Here is a 13061-nt window from a genome sequence, read left to right as displayed (position 1 = left end):
TGTGTGACATAGATTTGACGTCATTGCATTAATTACACATTGATGCAGTATGCCATTGAGATTCACCTAGTTAATATATTTGAGCCAAGTATGCCTGCTACACATTCTGACACACCTGGTTTTCAAGGTTGACTGTTTCTGGAAGTACACTGTATTTTATATTGTCCAGTGAATTTGAAATGGATATTGCCTGTAAATGCTACAAATAAAACATGACCAAGAATTAGTTTCTGTGAAGTAATTTTAGCCTGCAGCTTCAAGAAGCTTCTCCCTCCCCCTTCCAAAAACACTTGAGAGCTGTAATGATTGTGTTGACATAGTAATGCAGTGACCAGGATCACCTTCCAGTCTAGTGTGTGACTTTCAGAATATATATGAATCTACTAAATGTGTGATTTAGGATGGATTTTAAATCCTGTAGTCTGTGCTATCGACAATGAAGTGCCTTTCTTGTAAAGTCTGGTAAATATCTTCTAGTATTTTTTTCTTTTCTTTTCTCTATGTCATTCTATTTTATGTGACCATTTTCCAGGATGATATATGTATCGTGTCAGAGTGTATTGCATGGCATACCAGAAAATACTGAACTAGGTAGGAGAACATTGTACATGTATGTATATACTACAGTATAGGCCTGTTATGTTCAAAAGAAGCGCAATATATAGTCTACATGAGAGCAAGATTTTCCTTGAAATGGGACAATTTAATGAAATGTTAATCGATGGAACAAATGATGTACCATTCTTTTGGAATTTCATTCAGTTTTGCAGAGATTGAAATCGTGAGCAAATCATCTAGGAACTGTTCTGTGGAGGTATACGCAGGTATTGCTGAAACCATGCATAGACTAGAGGCTGTGAATTTTACTCTCAGCACATAAATCTTTGTGAATTCTCGCATTTTGCAATCCATGCACCCTCATTTGATCCAAGTGCGATAAAGTCAGTTTAATGTATTGCTTTCTGGGAGATGGGGAGACAACACCGGCATGCAGTAGCTACAAAAGCTAGACTAGACAAATCCAGAAATGCTGTTCATGCTCATTCTATTAACCCACCCTTCTTTATCCCTGTACTTAGAATGCCGTGGTTGGTTAACTATTTCTTCAATTGGTCGACTTTCATTCCATGAAACTCACTTCCTGCATCCGCTATCTTGGAAACAACTGATGTCGACATATTGGAAACAGAACTCCAGTAGCGATGGTTATGTTAATATCAAACTTCTTTGACGTTGATCCATGAGTGGAAAAATATGCCCCTCGTGGTATGGATGGTAATATTAAACTTCTTTGAGGTTGATCCGTGAGTGGAAAAATGCCTCTCGTGGTATGGATGTTGGCGGTGCATGGTTTGTGAATAGGGGAATTTTGGCGTTATTGCCGTTTTACAGTGAAACAGAGAAACAGTGCTTTTGACAAGTCAATTATTTCTGTGTATGCACACTTGAATAGTTGCTCCAAAATGGCAGCTGCATTTGAACAGTGGTCTATGAGGTAAACAGCATTGTTGATGCAGTGCTTTGTCATTCAATGATACAGGATACAGACAAACAGGATACAAATCAAACTAAGCATTGGGAGTGTGCAGCTTCTGTAATAAGGTGTTATCTTTACGAACAGATATTTTCGCAAACGAGGTCACAGATATTTTGATGTTTTGCAATTTGTACATTCACTCTGCCATTTTACATGTAGTTAGTATATGACTGAGTGCATCAGGTGGCGAAATTTTTAAATTGGCAGTTCAACGGTGACTCGCAAAATTTGCAGAAATGAAATCCTCATGAAAATAAGGGCTTATACGGTATCAGCTCTGTTATTTCAATATCCTGTAACCACGTCTCTTATGTTTATTACATGTATCTCAGTTGAAACGGCAGACTGGAAATGTCCTTTGCGTTGAATGATATAATTTTTTTGGCTGACTATGCGTGAAAGATTTCTTCTCAAGTCTCAAGGATGAATATTATGTTGTTTCTCTTCATCTTAGAGGCAATCATTGCTGAGAGTAGTGCATCAGCAATATAGTGCCAGATGGTAAATAGTTGGAATCATGGGTTTCAGTATAAAGCTACAAAGAAATTGTTGATGTCAAGAAAACCAATTCCACTAGAGTACTTCGGAGATCAAAATCTAAATGTATGATGATATCATATTAAATTTGAACTCCTTTGGCTTCATCTTTTGGAGTCATAACCAACACACATGATTCATCTCAGGAGTGGATCCAGGAATTCCCTGAAGGGGGCGTGAAGCAGTTTATATTTCTGGTGCCACTTCCAAGATTTAATTAGTCTTTAGCCAATGCGGTCTGGGCTTATATCCTCTGTGTGTCTGAATCGAGACTAATTGCGCGACAGCAACGAACACAGCCGGAGGGGCCGCAGGCCCCGATGGCTCGGTCCAGCGATCGCTGATGTGACGCACACTGCGTTAGTCTATTTTCAGACACTGCTGAGAGGCAAGCAGTGCGCGAGGCCTTGTCCAAAGGCTAAGGTTTAATCAGCTGGCAAGCAAAAACATACAAACAAACAAACGAACAAAAACAAACGAACAAACAGAAAAAAGGCTAAAGCACAATACAATCAGCTTAGATTTAAAGGGAGAGGGTGCATGCACCCTTTTCATTTTTTATTTTTAGTTCTTTTATTAAAAAAAAGAAAACAAAATGGAAGAGTAATTTCATCTTTCTACATCAGGATATTGTCTCACTGCCCTCATCATCCATGTGGAATGAGATGAGTCCGTCAGGCAAGGGCTGCATTCTGCTCTACAATTCCCTCCAAGCTGACGTCAGGTGATGGCCGCCAACCATCGGTCCCATGTCATAGCCCTCTATCTGCAAGTCTTCTCCATGGGGTTGTAGAGCCACCCCAAAACCTTGTCTGTGGGAAGCATTTGGAAGCAAAATGCCACTCAACAAGTGTCAGCTCAGGATAAGCAAAGAGAAATTCAAGTGTTATTTGAACGAAACTGCCTAGAGTCTATTTTTGTTGTTATTGTTAAATATCCTTTGTAGTCGTGGGGTAGTTTTGCACAGAAATTATCATCTTATTCCCATTAGATTGGCATCTCTGGATTTTGTTGTTGCATATCCTATTTCTTCAGAAAGATGAGATGGAACTAGTTTAAGTAGTTAATTTCCATTATGTCTGCACAACATCTGAAAAAAAAAATCCCACAAAATACTGTAACATTGACACTGAAATATAAACTGTAATCTTCTAAATTTGTGGCTGAATTAAAAATCAGATAAACATGTAGCAGTTTATAGGCTTAATTATGATAGTCCTCTAAAAGGAGCTCAACAGAAAGAGAAGAATGATATGTAGTTCAAAACAACAACAACAACAACAACAATAATGTGACCAAACAGCAGAAATGTGGTTCTGGGTTAATGGGATACAAGGCTCCACGTTGTGTGACATAGATTTGACGTCATTGCATTAATTACACATTGATGCAGTATGCCATTGAGATTCACCTAGTTAATATATTTGAGCCAAGTATGCCTGCTACACATTCTGACACACCTGGTTTTCAAGGTTGACTGTTTCTGGAAGTACACTAAATTCTATATTGTCCAGTGAATATGAAATGGATATTGCCTGTAAATGCTACAAATGAAACATGACCAAGAATTAGTTTCTGTGAAGTAATTTTAGCCTGCAGCTTCAAGAAGCTTCTCCCTCCCCCTTCCAAAAACACTTGAGAGCTGTAATGATTGTGTTGACATAGTAATGCAGTGACCAGAATCACCTTCCAGTCTAGTGTGTGACTTTTCAGAATATATATGAATCTACTAAATGTGTGATTTAGGATGGATTTTGAATCCTGTAGTCTGTACTATCGACAATGAAGTGCCTTTCTTGTAAAGTCTGGTAAATATCTTCTAGTATTTTTTTCTTTTCTTTTCTCTATGTCATTCTATTTTATGTGACCATTTTCCAGGATGATATATGTATCGTGTCAGAGTGTATTGCATGGCATACCAGAAAATACTGAACTAGGTAGGAGAACATTGTACATGTATGTATATACTACAGTATAGGCCTGTTATGTTCAAAAGAAGCGCAATATATAGTCTACATGAGAGCAAGATTTTCCTTGAAATGGGACAATTTAATGAAATGTTAATCGATGGAACAAATAATGACCATTCTTTTGGAATTTCATTCAGTTTTGCAGAGATTGAAATCGTGAGCAAATCATCTAGGAACTGTTCTGTAGAGGTATTCGCAGGTATTGCTGAAACCATGCATAGACTAGAGGCTGTGAATTTTACTCTCAGCACATAAATCTTTGTGAATTCTCGCATTTTGCAATCCATGCACCCTCATTTGATCCAAGTGCGATAAGTCGGTTTAATGTATTGCTTTCTGGGAGATGGGGAGACAACACCGGCATGCAGTAGCTACAAAAAGCTAGACTGGACAAATCCAGAAATGCTGTTCATGCTCATTCTATTAACCCACCCTTCTTTATCCCTGTACTTAGAATGCCGTGGTTGGTTAACTATTTCTTCAATTGGTCGACTTTCATTCCATGAAACTCACTTCCTGCATCCGCCATCTTGGAAACAACTGATGTCGACATATTGGAAACAGAACTCCAGTAGCGATGGTTATGTTAATATCAAACTTCTTTGACGTTGATCCATGAGTGGAAAAATATGCCCCTCGTGGTATGGAGGGTAATATTAAACTTCTTTGAGGTTGATCCATGAGTGGAAAAAATGGCTCTCGTGGTATGGATGTTGGCGGTGCATGGTTTGTGAATAGGGGAATTTTGGCGTTATTGCCGTTTTACAGTGAAACAGAGAAACGGTGCTTTTGACAAGTCAATTATTTCTGTGTATGCACACTTTAATAGTTGCTCCAAAATGGCAGCTGTATTTGAACAGTGGTCTATGAGGTTAACAGCATTGTTGATGCAGTGCTTTGTCATTCAATGATACAGGATACAGACAAACAGGATGCAAATCAAATTAAACATTGGGAGCGTGCAGCTTCTGTATTAATTATTTTTACAGATATTTTCGCAAACGAGGTCACAGATATTTTGATGTTTTGCAATTTGTACATTCACTCTGCCACTTAACATGTAGTTAGTATATGACTGAGTGCATCAGGTGGCGAAATTTGTGTGTGTTAAATCGGCAGTTCAACAGTGATTCAGGAAATTTGCAGAAATGAAATCCTCATGAAAATAAGGGCTTATACGGTATCAGCTCTGTTATTTCAATATCCTGTAACCACGTCTCTTATGTTTATTACATGTATCTCAGTTGAAACGGCAGACTGGAAATGTCCTTTGCGTTGAATGATATAATTTTTTTGGCTGACTATGCTTGAAAGATTTCTTCTCAAGTCTCAAGGATGAATATTATGTTGTTTCTCTTCATCTTAGAGGCAATCATTGCTGAGAGTAGTGCATCAGCAATATAGTGCCAGATGGTAAATAGTTGGAATCATGGGTTTCAGTATAAAGCTACAAAGAAATTGTTGATGTCAAGAAAACCAATTCCACTGGAGTACTTCGGAGATCGAAATCTAGATGTATAACATCATATAAAATTTGAACTCCTTTGGCTTCATCTTTTTGAGTCATAACCAACACACATGATTCATCTCAGGAGCGGATCCAGGAATTCCGTGAAGGGGGCATGAAGCAGTTTATATTTCTGGTGCCACTTCCAAGGTTTAATTAGTCTTTAGCCAATGCGGTCTGGGCTTATATCCTCTGTGTGTCTGAGTCTAGACTAATTGCGCGACAGCAACGAACACAGCCGGAGGGGGCCACAGGCCCCAACGGCTCGGTCGAGCGATCGCTACTGTGACGCACACTGCGTTAGTCTATTTTCAGACACTGCTGAGAGGCAAGCAGCGCGCGAGGCCTTGTCCAAAGGCTAAGGTTTAATCAGCTGACAAGCAAAAACAAACAAACGAACAAACAGAAAAAAGGCTAAAGCACAATGCAATCGGCCTGAATTTAAAGGGAGAGGGTGCATGCACCATTTTCATTTTTTAGTTTTAGTTTTTTTTATTAAAAAAAAAAGAAAACAAAATGGAAGAGAGGTGGGCATGCCCGATGCCCCCCCCCCCCCCAATCCACAACTGTTTATCTGGCTATTTGTGATCACTTATATGCCTTGATGTAATGCATGGACCAATCCATTAAACAATAAAACATTGTGTGTATGCCATATGTGATTATCATAATCAAATATATTATGTCCAACATGTGTCCAGGAATTGTAATTCCACTTCTGTTTTGTAACCCTCTGCTAAATATATTAGCTCTCCTTGATAAGAGATTTATGCAATCATGTGTCACTGCTTTCAGAGACTACAATAATCCTCATAATTATGTTAGCCTATTCCTGACATTTTCAGTCCATCCGTTGGTCTTTAGTTCATCACAAATGGGTTTTATGGCCAATTCAACTGAAGTTTCAACCATTCGGTACATCTGATTTTACTGTGTTCATCTCGGTGAACTTAGACCCGATGTGGAATTGCACTTTTAAGAGTTAAAATGCATAAATCCGTAATAAATCATGTGCTTTAGTATTATCTGCCAGGGTGATATTGTACCTGGGGGTTGCCAGAAGTGATCTAATATGTAACCCTCATTAAGAATTGAAATTCAGTGTCATTTTGTGGCAATAGAAAAAAAAATGAAACATATGCTCCTGTGGCAGATAGTGAAATATTGGTAAATAAAGCTCTTTTGGGTATGGAGTCTTTTCTATGAAAAGGTAATTGAAATATGGTGCTTAGATTTATGGCGTATTAGTCTTAAAAGCTGAAGAATGAATAGACAGTAAAATCTGTCTGTTTGGAAGAGTTTCATAAGATTTTTTGACTTTGACAGTTCTACAAAAAAGATGGAGGCCTGTCATAGACTCTGCTGTGTGTGTGGGGGGGGGGGGGGGGGGGGGGTGACACTTTAACAACTGTCCCTATGAACATTTAAAAGGTGAGGTGCCTCACCGGCACCCTCCATGTTTTGACTAATTCATAGTGCTAGATCAACCAATTTTAACTTACACAGTAAAATTAATGTATACTGAATACAGTATGCTCACCAGCTTCATGAAATAGTAAAGAGTTGGATGGAAAAAGACACAGCTACCAGTTTGTTGACACTCTAGTAACATACTACCACTGTAGCATGCTGGTACCTAATCATCGGCGAATGAATCCATTAGCCAATCACTTTAATTTCCATGGGCAGAGTACCCCTACATGATCGGGTATGGGAGACTTCAGTCTATTTAGGAGAGGGATTCCTTGAAACCAGACATAGTCTCCACGGTACACATCCCCAACAATAATGACTAATCTTATGGTCAAATGAATGAAGTGAAGGCAGGGTCGAAATTATATTTAAGAGAGATGATTTACTTGTAAATGTCTGAAACAGGGCGATGTCATATGAAACACATAGTTTTCAAAGTTTAATGGGGTCAGGGGCAATGTGTCTGTCAATTTGCTTGACAAAAGATGTAATAAAGATGTTACAAACATTCACTTTTCTATGGTGGTAATTCATATTTAAGTACAGTTATCAGTTTGATGCAAAATTATATTTTTCATGAAAATCAAATGAAACAAAGAGACCAAAGTGTTCAAATTTTCAGGAATTGTTGTCATAGAAATGTGGGAACTACCCAGCAATAATCTGAATATGTATGTATGTTTCTTCCATGTAAATGTACAACCATGAAATCCCTGGTGAAATCGATTTGAGATTACATCATGAGATTGGGTAGCCTTATTATGATAAAGTGTTTGAATCGAGTATCATCGGTTTAATGTGATAGTCTTCTAATAGTTTGTAGTTGTAATCATTGACATTCATTCCAGCTCACAGGGGTTATTGGAAGGAGAAAAAGGTCCTGGCATTGATTCAAACCAATGAATAATGTTGAGGTTATCATGCATAACTTAGCCAAGGTGCTATTAACTGTTGTTTGATTGAGAACATTGTTTCGCTACGATGGACCCATCACTTTTCAGTACTGTCATGGATACATGTGCATTGTACTATTATTTCTGGGCACTTTATTGTTCCGCGGAGGAATATGTAAATAAAGAGTTCGACAAGATGACCGAGATCGACCAAACACCTTGTTTGAGAGTTTGGGTATTTTTGGTGGTTATGATTGTTCGTTAGGCCAAGTTAACCTCCGTAACAAATTGGGGGCACGTCCGGGTATTTGTGACGGAGGTTACCTTGGCCTAACAAACCATCATAACCACCAAAAATACCCAGACTCTCAAGCAAGGTGTTTGGTCGATCTCGGTCATCTTGTCGAACTCTTTATTTACATATTCCTCCGCGGAACAATAAAGTGCCCAGAAATGATAGTACAATGCACATGTATCCATAACAGTACGCACTCAATGTACATGGAGTAGGGGGATTCGTATGTTACGGTAACAGAGCACTACTTTAAAACTAAAAGATGCTCTGATAATCTGTATCAGCAGCATCAAATGATGTGTAATCAAAAACTTGGCACTTTGTGCATGCAAAAAACTGTTGATGGCCGAGTGCTATGCAGTGAACTCCAGCAAGTCAGAATCCTTGACCTACAACTGTATGAGACACTAGGCCCGTTCACAAACAACGAAAATCGAAATTTCAATCGCGATCCAAATTTCGATTTTTTTTCTCGACCGTTCATACACAGGGAAAAATCGCACTTCGCAGCAAGGAAAGAACGATCAGTGGCCAAACTGCGCATGCGCGAATCTTGCATGACCGAAGACTGACCCCGCAGTCCCAATAGAGTTTCGCACGCGCTACGAACGATGGGATTAAAAATACCAATTTCCGAATCTCGATCGCGCTCACACACACGACGCTTGGCAAAATAATCGCGATTATTCTGAAAAATCGCACTAATAGTGCGAGTTGGATCGCGATTAGGATCGCGGTAATTAGTGAGATTTTTCTGTCCACACTGGAAAAAATTTCGAAATTTTGATCGCGATAAGAAAATCGATTTTTAAATCGCACTTTTTCCCTTGTGTGTGAACGGGCCTACAGTCTCTGAGCCAGTAACCTGTTAAAGTGGACTTGAGATATATTAAATTTCTCATCACTCTACTTGTGAAATGTGTATCCTTATACTCCTCTTTGAAAACACCCATTTCCACATTTTCACAGATGCATTGACTGAGTAAATTTTAATTGTTTATTGTAGTCTATTAGAGGGAGGGGGACACAAAGAGATAGATAGATAGAGATAGATAGAGAGAGAGAGAGAGAGAGAGAGAGAGAGAGAAAGACATACAGACAGACAGACAGACAGGCAGAGACAGATAATTATCAAATAGATTTGATCCAGGCATGATGAATAACTTGTGAGTTGCATAAGTACAATCAATATATCTGTATATGCACACTACTTCAAAAAGGAATTTCATCAATTATCTACTCAAAGTGCTTTTTGACCCACCTGCTCCTGTCAAACAAACAAACAAACAAAAAAGGCTGCACAAAGTTTATTCTAATCACATATATATGTGCTTCATGATAAAGCCACTTATCTTGATTCAGTTTGTTTGTTAGGTTTTTTTTAAACCTGCGGTTTAGTGTGTGGATTGTTATCAGCAGTAAATCCACCCCCTTAAAAAAAAGAACTAATGAGATAAAGCCCAATTTCTTTGGCACTTGATACTGCTCCTAAGATAAAATAACAAACACCTTCTACATTGCTTCCAGTCGCCACTCACATTTCCACTGGTTTTAGTTTGCATACCTTCACAAACAAGGGAGCATCCTAAAGTTAATTCTATTTTAATTACATGTGTCCTAGATTAATGATGAATGCCTCATGTCCTTGAGTGTTGTTTTGAACCTCTTAGTGTGTGGGATGTTATCAGTAAATGAAAAGATCGATACAAACGTATAACTTGACAAAACCTATTCTCCGTTATATAGACCAAGCATGATACTGCCTGCAGGACAAGGATAACAACAAGTAGGCCTACATTCCTTCTACAGTCATCAGTCATGCAGATCTGTTTGTGTGTATAGTTGGCTGTGATAAATTGTGGGTGTTTGCTTCTGGTGGGCCGCTCCTGTAGACACAGAATAGTCATGGGAGGATTTAAAATGGATTATGATAATGAGGCAGGGACATATGGCCAATCACAAGGCAGCAAAAACAAGATTATAGTGTTTTCATGGTTGCACATCCCCCCAAGGTAAAGCCGTAATATCAACAGTATTCTGACATCTCAATCTGTCCTTGAGGGCACAATGGAGGGCCGTTTTGCAATCCAATACATTCCCACACACTCTTTTACACAGTAATTTGATGTCAATGGCTTCTGCAAGATGGATTCTTTCTTTGTGTAGTTGCTTGTAAATAGTTCATCATTGAGTTCATAATACATTGTATAAATATTCTTCTGTGCCCCATAGTGTCTTTATAGTTCATTTGCACTTGCAGGTCACACAGATGTAAATTAATGACTGTTTTGGTTGTCGCGAAACTCAGTAATTGATATCATCCAGCTGAGTGATTTATTGAAACTAAATCAGGTCAGTGTCACGATTCCCTTCAAAACTCAGGATCAAGGTAGCGCAATCTGTTTAAACAAATATGATAAAGTTCAAAAGCAATTAGAAAATTATCAGTGCCAATAACCAAACATTTTGACATGAGTCACTCCAGCTGAAATCATGGTACGTGTACATTTATCAGAATTACCACGATGTCCTTCACACATCAGCTAATGATAAGATTCTGCCACAAGCACTTCTACCCTCAAGGTGCTGAATTTGAACTCTCTGTGGAATCTGATCACAAAACTTCATTGGTGTCACACACGTCGGTCTCACCTCCAGCCCTGAATAGGGTTATTACGACAGCTTAATAAGAGCAGTTTGTGATTTTGGAGAATGGCAGTATGAAGTACGGTAAAAGCAAAAATTTTTGCATGAGTAATTTTCCACACTTGGCTAGGTACAATGAATGTTGCGTTTTATTCCATAGGATGAAAACAGAAAAACAATACAAGCAAAACAAATCATGTACTTCTACTTTCAAACTAGTTTCTTGCTTTGCAAAAACTTGTATTTTACAATAAACAATCAGAACTGGGCTCACTGACATCTCCCTCTCACTCCAAAAAGGACCTAAAAAGTTTTCTCAGTATTCATGGTAACTCTACACTTGGGTACAGCTCATCCAAAAGTTTGTGAGATGAGAGAAAACGTATATCATTTCAGCAGGGGTTGGTGAAATGTGTCTCATGCGAGTTCCTAATTGAAACATACTGTACTCATCTTATGGAGACATTGCTAAAAGCAAATGGAAGATGGAAAAAGGACATTTTCACTGATTTATTCCTGCAGGCACTTCTTGCATCTTTTGTAATTCTTTCTCCTACCATGTATTAAGAAAAGATGAACGACCTGTTTAACCTGCAAGAGATGGCCTCATACACCCCAGATGCAACTGTTCTAAAGAATCTTCTCAGTGAATGTCCTTGTGTGTATTTGGCTGCTCCTATAAAGCTGTCTTACAAACAAGCCCAGCAAAATGCATACAATACCATTCAAACACACAAACACATCTATCCTTGGAGAAAACAGCCTTCAAGCACAGAACATACACTACATAATGAACAGTCTTTTCCATTGCTTTTTCTTTTTAATCTGTGCACCAGTTTATTTTCATATACCACACACTCTGAAAACCCACTCAAAGTAACAGCATTCCATGCAAATCTTACAGCCACACATACTTCACATATTTGTGCGTTAAAAATAATTTTTCTCTCGTAGAAGCTGTACATTAACATTACACTTCACAACCATGAAGAAATGACTGATTGTCACTGTACTAAGTCTTACCAAATTAACTCACATACATTTTAGTATTTCCTTTACCTGCTTTGATAATATTCCATAAAATGTACAACAGGCTTATCTACAGATTCTGTTAACGTAAAGCATTTTATTTATGAAGTGTTACTTCTTGTATCACTACACTCTACACAGACACACACTTTTTTTTTTAGATGCTCTTCTTTTTCAACTCAAAATGTTCCCAACAATTTTCACAGGAAGTATGTAAATTTGTAGACACTGCATTTTGACATCACTTACTTAAAGGAACATGCTAACATTCAGATATCGTTGATATCACGAAATGTCCAACAGAGTACAGTGGACTCCCATCATAACAAAGTCCTCGAGGCTGGCAGTTTTCATGTTGTTATATCGAAATTTCGTTATAACCAAACAAATAAACAATAAAAAAACAAAGAGCTGGTCATGTTGAGGCCTGAATTTTTATTTTGTTGAAACCAGAATTTTGTTATAACGGCAGTGCACTGCACCAGCAAGGGATTCTTTTGTAAGTTTGAATATGCATCTCAGATATAACGATACTCAATACTTTACCTCATGAAATGAGCTACCAGGATACAAACATATATCTAGGGTACTCCTGTTCTTCAAACATATACACAAAATACTATCAAAATAATATACAGTTTTAAAAATTATTGTTTTTTAATAGAACACCTCATATTACTCACCAGTCACTTGATGTGGCTGTCATGCATGTTTTTCTTACACTGTATGAAATACATTGTATGGTGTCCACAGGAAACCAAGTCATCGGGGAAAGAGCCAACAACAACAAAACCTGTTCAAGTATAACACACTCTGCATGGGTCGTTTTCATGGTATATTGCAGTCTATTCAGGTTCGATAAGAATGTTTCACAACACAATCTACAAAGCAAATAAGGAGGGGAATTCGAGGAATCGTTGAATATTATCAGCTCCTAATAACAACCAATATTGTCACTTGGTCAACATTTGGTTGTAAAGCCACCCTTCATCTCAATTCAGGGTAAAAGGTGTATTTCAACTATGAAAAAACAAAATCACATACCGGTACATTATGTATTAGCAATAGCAATGAAACTGTTGAAGGCATAGAGTATCAGCCAATGAAATGAAAGAAAGAAAAAAAAAGAGGAGTCACTCACAAAAACAACAGTAAAATGCAAGGGAAAAACTAG

This window comes from Diadema antillarum, unplaced genomic scaffold, assembly GCF_040938485.1.
Source record: "Diadema antillarum isolate AM-2024a unplaced genomic scaffold, OU_Dant_1.0 seq00000910_RagTag, whole genome shotgun sequence".
Classification (NCBI taxonomy): Eukaryota; Metazoa; Echinodermata; class Echinoidea; order Diadematoida; family Diadematidae; genus Diadema; species Diadema antillarum.
This window is presented reverse-complemented; position numbering follows the sequence as displayed.